This window comes from Danio rerio, chromosome 7 (genome assembly GCF_049306965.1).
Source record: "Danio rerio strain Tuebingen ecotype United States chromosome 7, GRCz12tu, whole genome shotgun sequence".
Classification (NCBI taxonomy): domain Eukaryota; kingdom Metazoa; phylum Chordata; class Actinopteri; order Cypriniformes; family Danionidae; genus Danio; species Danio rerio.
Window position 1 is genome coordinate 10,605,273 of NC_133182.1, and position 7,791 is coordinate 10,613,063.

Below are 7,791 nucleotides of genomic sequence, written 5' to 3' on the forward strand. Positions count from 1 at the left end.
TCATGAAAGGTAGTTGGAAGCAATTGATCAGGAATTGTTTACTTCAAAATAACTTGTGTACAATTTGAATATATATGCAAATGCCTTGTTGATGATAGAGGTCAGAGGAAAATGGCCAGACTGGTTCGAGCTGATAGAAAGGCAACGGTAACTTAAATAAGCACTCGTTACTGAGGTATGCAGAAGAGCATCTCTGAACACACAACATGTCCAACCTTGAAGCGGATGGGCTACAGCAGCAGAAGACCACACTGGGTGGCACTCCTGTCAGCTAAGAACAGGAAACTGAGGCTATGATTCACACAGGCTCACCAAAATTGCACAATAGTAGATTAAAAAAAAACATCGCCTGGTCTGATGAGTCTCCATTTCTACTGCAACATTCAATGGTAGGGTCAGAATTTGGCATCAACATGGATCCATCCTTGTATTAACGTTTCAGGCTGCTAGTGGTGGTGTAATGGTGTGGGGGATATTTTCTTGGCACACTTTGGCCTTAGTAGTACCAATTGAGCAACAGCCTACCTTAGTATTGTTGCTGACCATGTCCATCCCTTTATGACCACAGTGGATCTTCTGATGACTACTCCCAGCAAGATAACGCACCATGTCATAAAGTGTGAATCATCTCAGACTAGCTTCTTAAACATGACAATGAGTTCACTGTACTCAAATGGCCTCCACAGTCAACAGATCTCAATCCAATAGAGCACCTTTGGGGTGTGGTGGAACAGAAGAGCCGACAAATCTGCAGCAACTGCATGATGCTATCATGTCAATAAGGACCAAAAACTCACAAAGGATTAAGGCAGTTCTAAAAGCAAAGTGTGTGTGTGTGTATATAAATATAATATGTGCATATATATGTGTGTGTGTGTATATATATATATATATATATATATATATATATATATATATATATATATATATATATATATATATATATATATATATATATATGCCTTCTAAAAATAATTCATTTAAAATATATTACAAAAAAATGCCAATACACAAAACTAAATGACGAAATCCTGAAATAAAAACTAATCTAAATATATATATAATTTGTTGAAAAGCAAAAAAAAAAAAAAAAAAGAAAAAAAATTAATTGGAAAATGTGTTTAGAGAAAGTCAATATTTTGGGGTTGATATCATCATTTTTTTGAAAATCAGTTATTATATTGTTAGTTTAGAAATGAATGCTGTTTAATATTATATTTCTTGAAAACCTGTTTGAAATAAATGATTATTTTACAGATGTTCAAATTTACTATAAGGTTGAAATTAATATTTAGCTAAAATTTCAGTATTACATATTTAATTTAATATTTTACAGTCTTTTTAAATTAATTTTCAATTTTATTTAATTATGTTTTGTTTTTTATTTTGGTTTTATTTCAGGTTTTAGTCATTTAGTTTTTGTTTTTTGTTTTTTGTCATATTTGTCCTGTCTTTAGTAATTAGTTAATCTTAATAATTTCACTCCAAGTTAAACTAAATAAATCTGGCTAACTAAAATATACAACTATTATTTTGAATTCTGTCTTTGCTTCAAGAAAACTCAAGGTTTTTCTTTATTAACAGACTAAAGCATCACACTAAGGCTCTCCATCCTTAATTTTTATGTTTACAATAATTAATTTATTAAGTTTAACTAAAGAAATCTGGCTGACTACAATACACTTATACATTCTATCACATTTTGGTTGCGGCAGATAGCTCTCTGCTACTCTCACATGGTGGCCCACTGAAGCTAAGCAGGACTGAGCCTGGTCAGTACCTACAGTAGATGGGAGACCACATGGGAAAGCTAGGTTGCTTGCCAGAAGTGGTGTCAGAGAGGCCAGCAGGGGGCGCTCAATCTGTGGTCTGTGTGGGTCATAACGCCCCAGTATAGTGAAGGGAGCTACATGCTGCTCAGTGAGCGCCGTCTTTCAGATGGGATGTTAAACCAAGGTTCTGACTTTCTGTGGTTGTTAAAAATCCCAGGATTTCCTTCTAAAAATAGTAGGAGTTTAACCCGGGCATCGAAGCCAAATTTACCCACTGGCCTCTGTTCATGATGGCTTTCTAACCATCCTCATATCATGGCTTCATTACTCTGTCTCCTCTGTACCACTGCAGTGTGCGGTCTGGCGCAATATATCTGCCGTCGCATTATCCAGGAGGCACACTGGTGGTGGATGAGGAGATTCCCCCCAATGTGTCAAGCCCTTTGAGTGTCCAGGAAAAGCGCTATATAAACGTAAGGAATTATTATTTTTAGTTATAGTCAATGAAAAACATATTAAATTAAATACTGTGAAAAATTCCTTGCTCTGTTAAACATCATTTGAGAAATGTTTAAAAAAGAAAAAATCACTTTAATTGGATATATTAAATACCCAATTTTAGCAAAATATTAATTACAACAGTTATTTATAGAAAATTTGGATGCCTGTTAAAATAATGATTGATTTCAAACAGGTTTTCAAGAAATATATTATTAAACAGTATTCAGTCATTTTCCTTTAGCTTAGTCCCTTTATTCATCAGGGATCGCCACCGCTGAATAAACCACCAACTTATCCAGCATATTTACGTTTTACACAGCGAATGCCCTTCCAGCTGCAACCCAGTACTGGGAAACACCCACACACTCTCACATTCACACACACGCAAATTTAGTTTATTCATTTCACCTACAGCGCAAGTGTTTGGACTGTGGGGGAAACCGGAGCACCCAGAGGAAAACCACGCCAACATGGAGAGAACATGCAAACTCCACACAGAAACGCCAACTGGCCCAGCCGGGACTCAAACCAGCAACCTTCTTGCTATGAGGCGACAGTGCTAACCAACGAGCCACTGTGCTGCCCTTTAAAACAGCATTCATTTCTAAATGAACAAGCTGATAACTGAGTTTCAAACAAATAAGGACTGTTTACTGTTTCATTCAGCTGACTATAATACATGTAGAGTACATGTGAAAATACATTCTATTTTAAACTCTGCTTCAAGAAAACTAAAGTGTAACATTTGTACTATTAACAGACTAAATCACACTGAGACTCTCCATCCCTAATTGCAAAAACTTTATGCGTTCTTTAGACAACTCAGAAGATGAATCTGACCCTCCTCGACATCATTAAAGTGCTCAAACTGAGTCTCCATCAATCAAACATGCAACAATTCTCTAGGATTGATTGGAGGCAGTGTGACCGGGCTTTCCACTCGGGTGTCTGGCAGGGCTTAGAGAGAGAAAAAACGTGACAGCAGGAGGAAAACAGACAGACGGTCCTACCTGAACTCACATCCCGTACAGCAGAAAGTGTGGAGGAAGAGTTTCATGCTGCGGCGGACGCTGACACACTGGAGGAGGATCTGCTGCTGCAGCTCACTATTACTGCAATGCTTCTCAACTGAGGGAGAGAGAGAGAGAGAGAGAGAGAGAGAGAGAGAGAGAGAGAGAGCTCAAGTGTTTGGAAATGATAGCGAGGGATTTACACTGTACTGTAGAGGCACTCAAGGAATGTTCTGATTGTGATCAAATCAAATGAGATTTTGTTTATTAATTTGTCTGTCGATGTATCTTTGTTTATCTATCTATCTACATGTCTATCTGTCTCTAAATTTTTGTCTGTCTATTTTTCTGTCTGTTTATTTATCTATGTATATGTCTGTCTGTTTGTCTGTCTATGTATCTGTAAATATGTCTATTTGTCTGTTTGTCTATTCATCTATCTATCTCTATATTCATCTGTCTTTATGTATGCATGTCTATCTATCTATCTGTCTGTCTGTCTGTCTGTCTGTCTGTCTGTCTGTCTGTCTGTCTGTCTATCTATCTATCTATCTATCTATCTATCTATCTATCTATCATTTATGTATGTATGTATGGATGTATGTATGTATGTATGTATGTATGTATGTGTCTGTCTGTCTGTCTGTCTGTCTATTTGTCTGTCTGTACAGTATGTACATATGTCTACTTGACTGTCTGTCTGTCTGCTTATCTTTCTATCTATTTGTCCGTGTCTGTCTGTCTGTCTGTCTGTCTGTCTGTCTGTCTGTCTATCTATCTATCTATCTATCTATCTGTCTGTATGTCTATTTACTTGTCTGTCTGTCTGTCTGTCTGTCTGTCTGTATGTCTATTTACTTGTCTGTCTGGCTGCCTGCCTGATTGATTATTTGTCTGTCTGTCCATTTATCTATATGTCTATCTATTTATTTCTATGTCTGTCTATTTATCTGTCTCTGTCTATTTTTTGTCTGTTTGTCTGTATGCATGTATATCTGTCTTTCTATCTATTTGTCCATCTGTCTATTTATCTATCTTTCTATCTATCATCTTGTCCGTCTCTCTATTTATCTGTCTGTCTGTCTGTCTATCTATATGTCTGTATATTTGTCTGTCTGTATATTTATCTGTCTCTTGGACTGTCACTTTAACATCATCAGAAAAAAAGGAAAACACCAACTTTAGTAGTTTCTCCTGCATGTAGATGCATAGATGCATATCTACAACCGCAAATTTAAAAAATGTTGAGACAGTATGGAAAATGCAAAAAAAAAAAAAAAAAGTGATTGCTAAATTTGCTTTGACTTGTATTTCATTGCACACAATATACAACAAACATTATTCAATGTTTTCCTCGTGATTTTATTTTTTAATTTTTTAAATAAACATGTATACTTGCAACACATTTAAAAAAAAAAAGTTGGAACAATAAAGCATGTAGCACTTTGTAATATTGGCATTTGTTTTCACAACACTTAAAATACATTTAGAGACTGAAGACACCAAATGAGGAAGTGTTCCAGCTGTCATTTTGTCCCATTCTTCCTGCAAACAAGTCTTAAGGTGGGCAACAGTACAGGGTTCTCATTGTCGCAGTTTGCACGTCAAAATGCACCACACATTCTCTATTGGAGACAAGTCGGGACTGCAAACAGGCCAGTTAAGTACCCATATCCTCTTCCTTTGCAGCCAGAACTTTGTAATGTGTGCAGAATGTGGCTTTGTATTATCTTGTTGAAATATGCATGGGTGTCCCTGGAAATTAAGGCAGCATATTGTGCTCCAAAATCTACTTAATCTTAATGTACTTTTCAGTATTAATGTTGCATCACAGAAGTGCAGGTTACCTTTGCCAAGGGCACTGACACAACCCCATGCCATGACAGACCCTGGCTTTTATACTTGTTGCTGGTAACAGTCAAGATGATCCTTTTCTTCATTAGTCACAAGCACACGTCATCAATTTCCCCCCTAAATACCTGAAATACTGATTCATCTGACCACAGTACATGTTTCTACTGTGATGGTCCATCTCAGATGCCTCAAAGCCCAGAGAAGTCAACAGCGCTTCTGGACACTGTTAACATAGGGCTGCTTTTTGGCACAGTGCAGATTTAACTGGCATTTCTGGATATAACTATGTAGTGTGGTACTTGACAAACGTTTGCCAAAGTAGTCCTGAGCCCGTGTGGTGATATCACTTCTAGATGAAGGATGATTCTTGAAGCAGTGCTGCCTGAGGGATTATTGAATTAAAAAATATATATTTGCATACTGACCACCGGGCAAACTCACGGTCATAGATACATGTGTATATCTCCGGCTCTGGGTGGCCACAGTCCTCCACTGCAGCTTGGTCCCGCATTCATTTCAAAGGATTAGTACACTAACCTGTACTAAAATGACAGCTCTATTGACGCATTCCCTCCAATAGACAACAACAGGGTAGGCGACATGTAATGTAAATATCAATGTATTCGGCCCATCTTTGCTCCTAAAGGACTAAACCTTTCTTGGATGTCCCAAGAAACATCCAAGATCTCCTGTCCCAACTTTTTTTTGTACTGTGTTGCAGGTCTGAATGACAGAAAAGGATGTAAATGTACAACTGAAATGAGGTTGACCAGACAAAACATGAAATATTCATATTGTCTACCATCCCTGCTGAAAAATCCAGCTTAAACCAGCCTAGGTGGTTAACCAGGCTGGTTTTAGAGGGGTTTTGGCCACTTCCAGGCTGGTTTCCAGCCATTTCCAGCCTGGTCTTAGCTGGTCAGGCTGGGAGATGACCAGCTAAAACCAGCTTGACCAGCCAAGCCAAGCTGATAGTCCAGCCAAAACCAGCTACGTCAAACCTAAACCAGGCTGGTCAAGCTGGTTTAAGCTGGATTTGGCTGGTCATTTTCCAGCCTGACCAGCTAAGACCAGGCTAGAAATGGCCAAAACCCCTCTAAAACCAGCCTGGTTGACCAGCTAAAACCAGCCAACCAGCCTAGGCTGGTTTAGGCTGGATTTTTCAGCAGGGATGCGATACAAGTTAAAGTAAATGTGGAAATCAATACTTTCTTTTTTTATTTGCGTTTTCCATACTGTCTCAACTTTTCTGATTAGGGGTTGCAATATGATTGGCAGGTTGATCCAATGCCCTCATGCCTCATGCCAGTAAACACCAGTCAGAAAAGAGATGTTGTTGAGGGAGGGCAAAGTTAGCATGATTAAAGATTAAGAGGATGGATGAATTTAAAAAATAGATATGAACTGAGCAATTATTTATGACAAGTGCCTAAGCATTCCATAAAAAAAATCAATGGTGACATTAAAAATCTCATAACAAATCATTAGATTACAGTCGTTTAAACACATTATTGCCTAAAAATCAGATTTACTTTGGAGAAGATGGCTATAGGAGTTAGACTGTCGCAGTTTATTAAGCCTGTGAGGTTATGATCAGTCACATTTATCAGTACAGTAAGTGGTAGCTGATGCTAATAGAGGCAGACAGGCAGCAGAGGCATCTCACCTTCCTCCCGCATTCTAGATGTTTCTGTCAGTGTTTAGTGCTGTCGGTGCAGGTGAGCGCTGTCTCTGTCATCGCGTCCCATAAACACACTCCATAACAAGAGCTGCTGCAGCGCGGAGAGAGGCTTTAAATATACTGTCATTCACCGAGTCCCGTCCTCATGGTGTACAGCGTAAACAGAAGAGTTCACTGAACATGTGCCATAGATACCACATAGCTAATAACTTGGAACTGTTAAAAGCTATTAGTTACTAGTTAATTATTTAAAGCTGTTAGTGCCTAATAAAGTTATGTTAAATAATAACCTTAATTTTTCTGATTATGATTGTAATGCAGTTATGTGCACCTTTTGTAAAGCTGCTTTGAAACCATAATTATTGAGAACATGCAAACTCCACACAGAAATGACAACTGAACTAGCTGAGGCTTTAACCATTCACCTTCTTGCTGTGAGGCGACAGCACTACCTGCTGCGCCACTGTGCTATCCAATGTTTTCATTATTAAAGGGAAAAAATATACAAAACTACATAGCTTTGGGTTAAAACGTGTTTGCCTATAAACCTGAAAATTAGTTTGGTCACTCTTTACAGCAATAACTGCAATTAAGCAGTTTCATAATATCGTCTTTTACAGCCCTGTGAAGGAATTTTGGCCCACTCATCTTTGTAGAATTATTGTAATTCAGCTACATTAAAGGTATTTTTGAGGATTTACCATACTTTTTAGGGTCACGCCACAGCACCTTATTTGTATTCAGGTCAGGACTTTGACTAGGCCACTCAAAGTCTTCATTTTGTTTTTTTGAGCAATTCAAAAGCGGACCTACTGGTAACCTTTGGATCATTGTCCTGCTGCAGAAGTTTGCTTCAGCTAACAGATGGCCGAATATTATCCTTCAGGATATTTTTGTACACAGCAGAATTCAGGATTCCATTTATTGCAGAAAGTCTTGTAGGTCCTAAAGGATCAAAACAGCCTCAGACCAT

General features: G+C 38.0%; 1 protein-coding gene across 2 annotated transcripts in view; it reads right to left on the minus strand.

Annotated features, from left to right (window-relative positions):
• The window catches only part of ctxnd1 (cortexin domain containing 1), a 41,868-nt gene extending 34,289 nt beyond the window's left edge, over positions 1 to 7,579 (minus strand). The window contains exons 1-2 of one of the 2 annotated variants that reach the window (XR_012383136.1): positions 6,804 to 7,579; positions 3,284 to 3,401 (exon numbers count right to left, since the gene is read on the minus strand). The gene's annotated coding sequence lies outside the window, so the exon portion shown is untranslated. Of the gene's footprint in view, positions 1 to 3,283; positions 3,404 to 6,803 lie in introns of those variants that run through there. The other variant, XM_068222539.2, reaches the window with a different exon arrangement.
• Between the last annotated feature and the right edge of the window lie 212 nt (positions 7,580 to 7,791).